Source organism: Falco peregrinus, chromosome 5, assembly GCF_023634155.1.
Source record: "Falco peregrinus isolate bFalPer1 chromosome 5, bFalPer1.pri, whole genome shotgun sequence".
NCBI classification, from domain to species: Eukaryota; Metazoa; Chordata; class Aves; order Falconiformes; family Falconidae; genus Falco; species Falco peregrinus.
In genome coordinates, this window is record NC_073725.1 from 17598998 (window position 1) to 17611906 (window position 12909).

Consider the following 12909-nt stretch of genomic DNA (forward strand, 5'->3'; position numbering starts at 1 on the left):
AGAAGCAAGGTGCTATTCATGTTCTCAAAGGATGTCTATATTTTGCTGGCAGCTGATTTCAGTAGGGAAATTAGATCAACATTTCATAACTTGTTCATCTATCTAACTGGTTCCTGCTGCTGAAGTACCCAAACACCTGCCTGGCTCAGGCTATCGGGACCACACCACACAGGACAGGAGATTACAAATCAAAACCGGAGAGTTGAGACAGAACTCAGGGGCAGGTTTTCAGGTTCTTCAGGCAGTTCATGGAATACCCCATACCATCCCTTGCTCCTGCTAGCAGATGCTTTTGGAAAATTGCTGTCTGCCAAGCAAAACAACTTGGCATTCAGCAGAAAAACTGGAAGAGGAACCATAGTTGACCGAGGCCTACACAGGAGAAATGCATGTGTAGGAGAACAGTGACTTTACATCATGTAATACTTTGCTATGGATAGGTCCCTCGCAGCCCATCCCCAGCCAGCTCACTTGCCAGTCCAGAAAAGGCTGTCACCACATCTCAGGGCACGGGTGTTTTACGGCTGGAGGTTTTTGGGCTGGGGCATCGGTTCACAATTTCTAAGCTCTTTTGCCCCTGTGCAGGGCTGGACAACTCAGGCTCTCTCTCCTTGCAGCAGATTACCGCCACCACAGAGGGATGGCTTGCAAAGTGTCTTTGGGGGAAGGACTTAACCCTGAACGCCCAAGTCTCTAGAAGCAGAATTAGGCAGAGTGCTTTGCCAGCTTTGCCAAGAGATTTACTCACCCCTGTGCAGGGGCCTGCTGCATGTGAAATACTACAGGGCAGAGGCAAAGCTGCTATGGTTTTTGGGGAAGCCCCAGGTGGGAGGGCTGGATTGGCAGCTATTTCCTTCTCATAAGCTTCTTCCTTTGCCCTCCCAGTGTTGCTGTGTTTGCCATTGCCTTTCTCAACCATCAGGTTCCTGGTCCCATTTTAGAAGCCACTCAACTTCTCAAATTATTGTTTTTTTGAAGCTGGTTAATGCCACTGCACAGTGAAGCCTGTCTCCTACGTAAACAAGGTGGTGAGGTCTCCTGATGCAGTGCATGGTACAAAGGGATTCAAGTATGGCTGAGCTTGTTCTGCGGAAGGAAGAAGGAGCTGATCAGGAGGTCTGTCGGGGGAGGGATCTGCAGTGTGAATGGGAAAAACCCAGCAGGAGAAGGGGGGATGTCAGCTGCCAGCACCATCTCCTTTGAAGATCTCCGCAACCGCAACCGGAGGGAGGATCAGGTTGCCAGCAAGTCCTCTCTTCCCAAAACATCCTGCCCCTAAAAAAAGGAGAGTGGAGCACAGATTGCCAAGGGCCTTTTCTAGTCGCCCCCTCACCGGAGAGTCCCATAAGAGGGCAACAGTCCCTGTGATGGCTCTGCTGTAGCCGGGCTGAGGGGCAGGGACACATGCCCTGACCATGTAACTCGCTAACCCGCTGCATTTACCCGCTGCGTTTAGGATGGAAAGCATTTTCTTTGTGGTGCTGGAAACTGCCAGCACCCAGGGTTTTATTTGCTTTCAGACCCATTTGTTTCTAACATACTGTCATGCCTGAGTAACTAGCAAGCTTCACCCATGTATGTTGTTTTGTAAGCTCTTGGGCTGCATTATTCAGTGAGTGACTGTACAAGTCGCAGGGTCAAAGATGGGAGAGGGGATACTTTTCTGAACAGGTGAAGATGGCTGAGAAAGAGTAAAAATAATTAATTTTTGGCATTAATTTTCAAATTAATGAAGGCTTGAACAACAAGAAAAGAAAAGCTTTTGGCTTGGACACAGTTAAATATGAGTTTCACATTTTTTGCAAGTACAGATGATTCAAATCTATTCATCATTTGAAATTCATATCTACCCCTGTGCAAGAAGTGTAAAAACTATACTGACTTTCAGGAATGTCCCTCAAGACCTTTATACACCTACATTCTGTTGCTTTTCCTTTCATCCTCTTGTCAGTCAATACTTAACCCTTTTGGATTCTGACCTTTTGATAGTATGAGGGCTTGGTATAGAGCTGGTCAGATAGTTAAAAGGATATTCTTGCATATTTTCACAAATCAAAGCACCATGCTTGGTTTACTGTGATTTGTGGGTTATATTATTACAAGCACACAGGAGCTTGTTCACTGAGGCACTAAGTCTCTCAAAATCTTCTCTAATTTGTTTCACAAACCCTTATTTATTTCAAAATTAATCCCATACATTTATTATTTTTTATTCTTTCTTGTATATTAAATCCGATATTTATAAAAGCACCCCATTTCAAATTAGCTAGTGTAAAAGTTTCTGTATGATTTGTACAGTCATTGAGCCCCCCTAAACAGTCAGAGTAAATGGTTTGAAACAGAGCATATGAGGCTGGTTAGTAAGCACTGATATAATTTTCAAAAAATCCTTTGGCCCAAAGGGTAGTAAATATGTAAAATAACGACTAAACAAAAATAACCATCTTTACACATCTAAAACATTTCTAAGTACATACAGGTCTGAGGCTCATAGTAATATCCTTGACTGTCGTCTAGTATCAGGAATATAAGGAAATTGTTACAGAAAAGGTGACAATAATACATCTTGTTGGAACTGAGAACCAAAATGAAGCAGCTGTACATCAGAGAGAAAATCTGAACCAAGAGACTGATAATGAGTGTGGCAAGTATTTTTTCTTGCTTATGGGTGTAAAAGCCAGCGAAGTCTCCGTTTGAAGACAAAGCATATAGTAATGTGATCATAAAAATCTCCTAATGGGGACTATGTGATGTATGGTAAATGTATTCCTTTCAATATATCTACACACAGTCTTTAAAGGGTGCCTCGAACTGTGCCGGGGATACGACAGCATCAGCGTAGCTAGATCTGGGCAGAGCTGAACCTCCTGTTTCCTTATTATTGCTATTATTTGTGCTGTTATTATTTAATATGTATATTGCAGCAGCTCCTCAGAAGCTCAGATAAAAAATGTCACCCCGTTTTTGTAAGGTAGCATGCAGACATTGCCAAGACACTGTCGGTGCTCTGAAAAGCCTGCAATTGATGGAAACAAGTGACATTCAGAGGGTGGGGAGACGAGTACCAAAATTATAGGTGGGGCTGGTACTATTACCTGTTATTAAAGGCTTGCCTGACATTCACATTTTAAGACCTGGTTTTGGTGGTTTGTAACTACTTAGTAAACTTTAACCATTTGTCTTTCACTAGACTTCCGTCCCTGGCTGCCAGTGCTGCTCAGTTGTTATTACGAGGCTGATTTATTTAATTTAGGCTTGGGTGATGACAGGGTTTGGGCTGACAGAGGGAGCAGAAGCTTTTAAAAAATACAAAGAATTTTTATCATTGTGCCTTTCACTGTTTATCTGAACTAGGGACTCAAATACTGTAATATCCTGTTTCCTTGTATTCCCCCAGCTGCCTGTCTGCATCCATCAATGAGCTCTCATCTTAGATTTGTCTTTCTGTTCTGCATTTGTACAGTACCTTATACAGCCGGGTGCTGGCCCATGACTTGTACACCTATAAGCTACAGCTGTGTCAAAAAATACTCTGGTTTTGCACAGGACAAATGCTTTTGGGAGGCAAAGAAATATTCCCTGTCCAGAAATCCTTCATGCTCTCTTCCTTATTGATTGTGAGTCCCAAATTGCTTACCTTTCCTTTCACACTTAAAGTGCTGGAAATGTTTCATATTCAAATATGAGTGGTTTTTCTTGTCAACAGCAATTCCTTTTAGTAAATTCTGTTTCTAAAAATAAAAAGGCTGATTTTCAGGCTCTGTTTAAACAGAGGCACCGTGCTGTTTGGGGATCGAGCCGAGCAAAAGCTTTTTCCCTCTACCCATGTGTTTGGAAGCAGCACAGAGAGGAAGGGAATGAGCCACTGAGTTCATGTTTCCGCTGGAAATGCAAAACAGAGGGCCAAGATTCATTAAGATTGTTATACTAAGTCAATATGACCTTTCCCTTTGTATTTTGCTTCCTTTGATTGACTTGAAATTGGACTAAGCACCAAGCACATGTGTTCAAGACTTCTGGAATTTCTTCAGCAAAGGTCGATGTTTTCAACTGTAAGGGGATCATTGTTTCAATAGTGATTTTTGTGTAACCCATAAAGCCTTACAAGCCATTTCGTTCACCTCTTTTATAGTCTGTATTTTTCACCCTCATTAAACTGAAGAGTTGACAAAATCTTACATAATTTGGCCCTTTAGAATAAATGCAAAAATCACTGGATTGGTGTTACAACACCAAGTTGTTAACATTGCGCTTTTCATACCTGAAGCACAATCCTGCAAAGTGTTTCAGGTTCTTCTGCTTCAGTTTTAATTTTAATTAGGAGCATTTTTGTCCCCCAGCAGAGTGAACATCCCTGACATTTGCAGGATCAGTCCCTACATTTAACAAAGTCAATAATGAAAAAGTTTTAGGCTAAATGTTTGAAGCTGTTCCTATTGGGATTAAGGATGGTTTCCTAAATGCAGACCTATGTTCTCTCCTTGTAACCTGGTTATGGACCGTGTAATCTATGGCAAACTTTTAGAGTGTAATCACACGGAAAAGTTGTTGGCCAAAAAAAGCAAACAAACAACACAAGATCTCAGCAAACCGCAAATGTACTTTGAGATCCGAGTGTGGGCAGACCCAGGAGATGAAGACTATGCCATGCATCGTGCAGAGGGTAATTTTCTGCTGATTTGAAAAAAAGAAAAACACCACAACCTCTAACAAATCTGATTTGACCTAAGATCTTCATGTGGCTGTGATTTGTGATTAATTTATTCTTTCCTTTCCTTCCTAGGTTTCAATGATGTAGCAAAACACATCCCCCTCCTCTTCTACCTCTGTCTTTTAAAAGTAGTCCACAGTCCTTGCTCACAGGTTTGCCAGCTGAAAATACAAAAGTGACTTTTTTTTCCTTTTTGGACCATACTCTTCACACACATGCACATGCACAGAACTCCTCCAGGGGCCAATGTGAGTGTATTATGCAGAGATTGAGAAGAGAATACAACCCTGTCTTGCTGGTGTTTTTCTGAGGATCAGGTGGAAAGATGATGTTTGCAGGACACATTTAGCTGGCACCATGCCAGGCTCATGCCAGCTGCTGCAAATGCGCGGTAATAAGGCTATTTCTATGCAAAAGAGCTTATTGCTAATAATTTCTGTCAGCTTCTAACCGATTAGTGTTTTGTTGTTTTGCTGTTTTATTTTTTTAAATCAGATGTTTACAAGAGGTATTTTATTTTATTTTTTTAATGCAGTGTTCTAATGCAGCACTAATGGTTATCAGCTCCATCTGACTCATCCAGCCCAGAAACCAACTTATGTTGGTTTCTAATGGTAAAAGCTAAAGCAAAAGATAAAATAAAAAATATTTCCCCAAACAACTTGATTTTTCCTCCCCCCTGGAATTAATGTGAACAAATTTCACAGTAAGAAGCAGAATCTGTGAATAGCCAGGAGGTAACCATTTGGGCTGTAGGTGCGTGCTGCTGGGAGGGGGCACCAAATGGTGGGTGGACCTGATAGGAGTCAAGAATACACAAGACAAATTCTTTAGAAACCATCAGCCCTAAAGTGATGATCTCATGATCTGATGCATTAAGGGCACTGTTGAAGAGCCGTGTTTTGCCAAAGTATCCATTTTGAGCTGTTCTGGTAAGATAACGATAACTAGAGGCATGGTAGGAGATCCAGTAAATGTCCCTGTGAGCATTAGACAATCTCTATTCTTTTTCTCGTGGTGCTACAGCTTCTTCTTTTTTTATTTCTAAACAATAAGGAGCAGAATGAGAAAAAAAGAAAGAAGTGGTTGGTACCAGTCTGGTTTCTAGGTAACATATCTGTATCACAAAGCAGGCACCAGAGCTGGCATAGGCCATCAGAGGGCCCCGGGGGCTAAATTGTTCATGAAGACCAAAACTTACCAGTAGCTGGTCTTTCTTCCATGGCAAGGCTGAGTGGGACGGAAGAACCTGAATTTCTTGCTGATCCTGTGTGTGGCTAGACAAGTCTTCACCAACAATCCCATGTCTTTCATGAGCTTGAAATCCACATTAACATTTTAAAACGACAAGCAATGATTGTGTGAGCTTTCAGGCTTTCCAGAAGCCTATTTATAGCCTCTTATACGGACAACCAAGTTCCAATGTACACCAATATCCTCAGCTGATTTTATTAGGTGAGCCTCCGTTGGATCCGCATCCCCAGACACCACTTCCCATTCTAGAGGGGCTCTCATATAGCTGCATCTTTACCCTCTGGCTCTCCTCCAAACAAGATTTGCAAGAGACAAATCTCTGTTCAAGTGGGAAGTGCCAGATTTATCCCTGGTCTGTATGATGGAAGAGAGCTGGCTTGATTTCTCCATTCAGGCCTGCATTGGGTCCTTATCATGCTCAGCAATGTAGTATCACATGGGAGGTGAATTCTTTTGGCACTTCACCTAGCACAGCCTGTCCTCTGAAACATCCAGTTCGGAAGAAAAGTCAGCACGAAAGCATCTCTGATGCTCTTGTGGGAGTGCCCCCACTTAGTCAAATCTTCTGGAATAGGGGAAGAGAAAGGAGAGCTCAGAGTGAACTTCATGGGGTTACAGAGGCCAGAGGTACTGCTGTATTTAACTCACCTGGCCCTCTTCTAGAAGGAGCGTAGTCTTGATTTTAAAATTGCCAGGGCCAGGGAAACCAGCAAAACCCTTGGGAGGTTCTTCTAGTAGTCAGACATCAGCACTTCTAAAGTCTAGTCTGAACTTGTCCGGTTTCAACTTGCAGCTTCTGGGTGGTGTTGCACCTCCATCTTCTGTACCACACAGCCCAGTATGAAGCCCTGTTCTTACAGACTGATCAAATCCAGTCTTTCATTTTCTCTGTGATAAAGAGATATATTTGCTATACAAGGCAAATTTTCCTTACCTACTCTGCTTTACAGCTTATTAGCACCCTTCTAGACCACAGACACCAGAATGGGACAAAGTGGCTGCATCTAGACTGTGCCTGAGATACAGACAAATTGATGTGGTGGGCTTAAGCTGTTGAGCTCGTTGAGCAGCTCCATGCATCTACATGACAGCCTCTGGGACACCATGGCATAGGAGGCTGGTGTTCCTCACTGGGAATCCCCATTCTGGCAGCCCCTTCATCTCCTTGGAGATCCCAGGAGGCAAAGGCCAAGGCGCATGCCATGGATGCTCATGGCTGAATGTGGCATATCTGTATGGCTCACCCATATAGATACAAGTTAGATCCCCACTAAAGAGTTGTATAGACCCAAGATTTCTGCTTCCTGGCAGTTCCCCAGAAGTGGAGTCACATCCAATAGACAGGTTGGTTTCACAAAATGAGGCTGCAGGGTTGTTGGGATTCACCAGTGGGCTTAGGCCTTCACTGAACGAACCAGTGCCAAATACAACATGCAGCCTCTGTATCCCAAGGTTTTCCTACCTTCTCTTAGAGACTTGGTCTTTTGGCCACTGTATCTTCTCAGGGATTGGTACTCACCTGGCTATTCACCATGACCAAGCTGTCATAATGACCTCCTACATTCATATCTTCTTCACACTTCTTATTGAGGTGTATTAGAAAACATGCTGTTTGCTTACTAACGGCTCACCCTGCATCAATGATCTCTCCTCTTTCTTTCATGCTCTCTTTCTGTCATCTGCCAACTTTATCAGCAAGGATTTTATATTTTCTTCCAGGTCACTGATAATAATGCAAAGTAACTCAGCTGGTTTTGTTGGCAGAAAGAGCCCGTGGGACTGTCCCGTGCAACTTGGGTCCTTAAAAAATTTGGGTTTCTTATATCAACCACAAACTCCCCCAAAAGGTAAGCTGCCTAGGAAATTACTCCTATCGATATCCCACTGGTATTCCAGAGCACAGCTCTACTGCACAGGGAGAAGAGATTTACGCATATTGAATTCACTGTTACTACTTTGACAAATAGCATAATCCCTTAGAGCTAGTTCCTGCATAATCACTTCTGTATGTTTTTACCGACCTTAGAAACAGAACTAGAGATAAGAATAGTTGAGAAGGCGGAAGACAGCTTACCAGACCCTCCTTTGCTCCAGGCTGATGCAAGCTGCCCTGGAAACTGTTAAAGGATTGCTCCAACTTCCAGTGTTTTCTTCAGTTTTGTGGCGACAAGGACACCCTTTCAAAGGTTTGGGTTAAAAGAGGAATGTATTTTGAAGGAATGCAAAGGAAAAAACCACACTTTTTTCTTCCGTAACAGTCCAAACAAGTATCTATGTGTGTGGTTTAATCATGGTACAGACAGATCTGCCTCTGTGATGCTTTCATGCATCAGATGCTCTTCAGAGGGAGTCAGGCAGGGCTGCAACCCCAAACAGATGAAGTAAGTTTAATGATCAACTGAAATGGAAGCCAGCATTATCTGGTTTAAGACATTTTAATGCTTTATCTTTACGAGCCTGAATTAAACTTGTGATGACTCCATGTTGCCTGCTCCTTCCAATTAAGCATTTTGCAGAAACATGTTCACCTTGTGATCACGTATCTGGGAGTATCTATGACTTTTGCTGCTCAGAATGTTCTCAAGAAGAATATGTCTTCTTGACATATCCATGTGCTATCAAACATGGGACTTTTATTTGTCTGGATTCCTGAATTCTCAGAAGTAGCAAAGTCTTCCTCTAAAGGTGAGGGCTGCCTGACATATCACATATGGCCAGTGAAGTTTTAGCTAATGAAACTGTGATAGCATCAGATGCATTTCATGTCTGTCTTTGAGAGGAATATAATGGAGCTGAGCGAAGGCTCTGCAGAATTTGAAGGCCATTCATGTGTTAGCAATATGGATTCTGTGTGGTGCTGCATCTTCAGGCTTACTGTTGTAAAAGTGTTTGTAACATTTTCAGGGGTTACAGCATCAAGAAATCTGAACAGTTGCATTTACCAGTCTGTCAACAAGTTATCTGAAAAACAAGAACTGGGTTCTTAGCTCGGATGGATTGATTTATTACCATAGTGTATTATGTGCCCATATAATATACAGGGCACACACTCAAATCTTTTCTGCTAAAAATAAGATTCAGTAACAACATATACTTTATTTTTCACACTCCAGCAAGTGTGCACCAGCATGCAATTTTATGACTTAGAGAGAAATGAAAGCTGGATAGCATGTTTTACTTCATTTCTGATTTTTGAATGTCCGTATGTGCTTCTCCCCAGTACATACTATGTCTGTTCCAATACCTAAATGTTAACAGACATGGCAGAGCAAGAAGAAACCACTGAGATATTTTGTACTCCCTCTAAAAAAGTTTATTAAATAACATACTGCTAATTCACACTCTTTAGAGACCAGTCAGATATTTCCAGAGCTGTCATATACCTAGGGCTCTTATTTTTGCAACATACATAAACACAAATATTAATGCAAACATATATTAATGAAAATGCATCAAGACTGAGTAGAACTGAACTGTAATTGTTGAAGGCCACACACTAGAATACACTGTATTCCTTTGTTTATTAACTTAAAGAGATCCCAGCCTGACTAAACATGATTTTTTTTCAGTGGTTTGCCCGTGATTAGTGCCTCTGTGAGGTTCTAGTATAATTTAATTTGTTATAAGCAATGTCATTTTATCAGTAGCACGCCACATGTATTGCCTGCGCATTTTCTTAAAGTCTAATTAACCTTCAATATCGCATGGGTTAGTTAGTGTTGAAGGCTTGAGTGCTGGGGTTGTTTTAGCTTGTGTTTTCTTTTAACACCGACCTTTTCAAATTCCCTCCTAGATAATAGGATACGACTTTTAAATGGAAGGTATAGCTTTCAAAATGATTCAACATAATAAGAGATAAAACAACTGAGGAACTGAAAAAGCAAATAGTGCCTCTGACTTAAAAGGAAAACAACTATCAGTGCCCCTAGCGATTCTCTAATTTGGAGACATTTGAAAAAGACAGGTCTTAAGAGGGAAAAAAAAAGCGCCCTAAACTGAAAACCACTGCTTCAGCATTGTGAATTTCAACTGGCAGGAGGTAAGAAGAGTGCAGATGAACAGTATCTGATGTAAAGCTGCATGGCACAGAGTTAACCCACCAGCAAATGTGAGCAGGAGCAGTGAGCTCAGGCTGGACCAGCACTCTGCTTCATGTGGCCATGGCAGCTTTTGCTCCACGTTACCAGCCTGAATAGGAGGAATCGGCTTATACCAGGGGAAGAACAGTTCTGATTGCAAAAGAAAGCTGGGGTATGCCCTGCTCTAAATTGTTGTGCTGTGGCCGCATCAGCTGCTGGGTTCCAACCGCTCAGAAACACCCATGACTCCCACGGTGTAATCTGAGCTCAGCCTCAAGCTGCTGTGCCTTCAAAAAGGTCTGGAGGACCCAAACCAAGGCCATGATGGATGTTTACCAGTCTCGGGAATCATCGCTGGGAACTGCTGTGGCTCTGAAAGTAAGATCTTCTTTTGGGGTAGGGTGGGGAGATCATTTTATGAAGAGACTAGTCTTCAGTGTGTGCCAGAAATAGGTATAGTCTCTGCATTTTTTCGCCAGCTCTCCAGATTTTATTTACATTATTTAGTGCTGTTTGTTTAGTACAGCCCCCCTCCCATTCCCCCTCTTTTTAAGGAAAGATGCCTGGGTCATTTGGTGGTGGAAATACCTGGAAACCATTACCTTATCATACTCCGAAGGCTCAGATTGCAGAAGGAGAATAGAAGAAGCACAACTGTATTTATTTGGGGGGTTTAATCTTATGCATTTAAAACAAATCCATTGATCATTCGAAACCTTAGTCCTGATCTGTGAAGGCTCAGGATTGCTAATACTATTAGCATATGCACTGAAGAGTTTCAGCTGATGAAGCTGTGAGTGGTGTGCTCTCTGGTATGCTCTCTCAAGGGAAAGTCAGGCTCAGGAGATGAGGTTTGACTTCATTTACTCCATGTGACCTTAGACTGCTGCTTAAAACAGTCTGCTCTTTGTTTCTCCAACTGTCAAATGAAGATAATGATTCTTACCCATTCTTAGGACAGCACTTTGAAATTTATAAATGAAAATATTATTTATATTCAAGAGGTTCCCAGACAAGGAAAATGAATGATTTCCATAAATGCAATATATTTCTTCCTTGCATCATTCCAGTCTGGAACATCATGTCTAGTTTCTGGCAGTTGCACACACTGAGGATGGGTGTGAGAAAAAAGCACTTATCATAATTTTATATGTGTGTACAGTCCCTCTCTACAGCAGCCCTCTGAGTGTAATTTTCTGTATATAGGTATTTATGTGTGTGTATGTATGTGTCTATAACAGATACACAGAATACTACTAGAGGTGAATGTGAACCTTTCCCATCTCATGTTCATGAGGCTGACTGCCTCTGTTGTGCTCTCAGAAAGCAAAGCTGGTAAATACTTCCTGTGACTTTAAAAGGTCAAAAACTCTATCAGTGTGTTGGCTAGTGAAATATATACATTAGAAACATTACTAGTTAGAAGGGTGACGTAACGTTTGTCACAGGATGATGCCAATGTGCCTACTTTAACACAATGTTTAACTAAGGTCCGGTCTGCATAATTTTGGTTTCTGTCCAAATGGTAATGAAAATTCCCAGTGGACCTCTGTGAAAGGGTGATCAGGTGCCAGGGAGCTCCAGGGGAGAGCTCTCTCTTTTTCAACAACAGCCCATTGCACTGGGCAACAATGTCTCTATGGAAGAGTCTAATATCCAAGATAACAAGAGATGTATTGCTGCCTGCAAAATGGCAACTGTACCTCCTTCCCCGGTCAACGGACCAGCTTGGAAGCTCACCTCTGCCTTCTGCTGTGGGTCTTCAAGCTCTGAAGAGTCACTGTTAATTTAAATTTTATTCTTCCATCTCCTCCTGATTCTCTGTATTACTGTATCTACAGAGATCTTCAGAGATGCCGGGATTCCTGCTACAGAAATTCCTGGCTGTCTTTGGTTCGACTGTGGTTGCTTTGAAAGGAAAGTCTGCTTTTTTGCGTGGAATCACTGCACTATGTTTATCTTCCCACAGCCCTTACTTTATTAAATATCTCATAATAAAGTCCCAGGGGTTTTGCTTTGTCTCTTGCTCATTCTTTTTCTCCATGCTTATCCTGTTTTGTCTCTGCAGTGTTTGCTACCATCATGTAAACTGTGGTGAGTTGGGGTAAGAAGAATATGAGAGAGTGGTAAATTAATATGGCAGAAATATACATTGTTGAGGAAAACAGTTTTCTTCATTACTGTTTGTAAATAAACTTGTCTGTTCTTAAGTTTTTAAAAATAAACAGTAAGATTATTTTATATTGGGAAGATGATGAAAGGGAGAGAACACATGACAGAAATAGTTAAGGATGAATACTGGGAAACTTGTTACCATCTTTGATACTAAATCTGTGTTTGGCAACAAGAAACTCAAACACTTGCAGGTGTCCCTGAAAGAGAAACAGAGCATGGAAACTCTTCTGGTGAGATGGCTGCAGGTTGGTGGACCCAAACTTGACCCAAACTTGTGCAGATCTCAGTTTAGATCCTTCCACACAGCAGTAAGCCCTGAAGGATGCTGGCTGTTAAGCCTGATTCTGTCCAGGGCTGGTGCTTCCCAAGTGGCTAAAAGGCTGCAGTGGCAGCATATCTGCTACAGAAGGGGCTGTGGAAAACAAAAAAAAAGCTCACTGCACTGTTTACATTTCACAGAGAGGACCTCCTTCTTTAGGGAAGCAAAGTTTCCTAGTATAGGTAATTTCACGGCTGAGAGACACTATCATGTTGCCTTAAAGTGGTTAAAAAGTAAGCAAGAGGATCTATCGCCTTTTTTTCCTACCCTATTTTTGGAAGGTGGTAATTTAATATGGATGTGCTTTTGCAGGGCAAGGGGAGAGAGGAGAGTAAATTTGCACTGAAAGGAGGGAGAATGAGTAAATATGA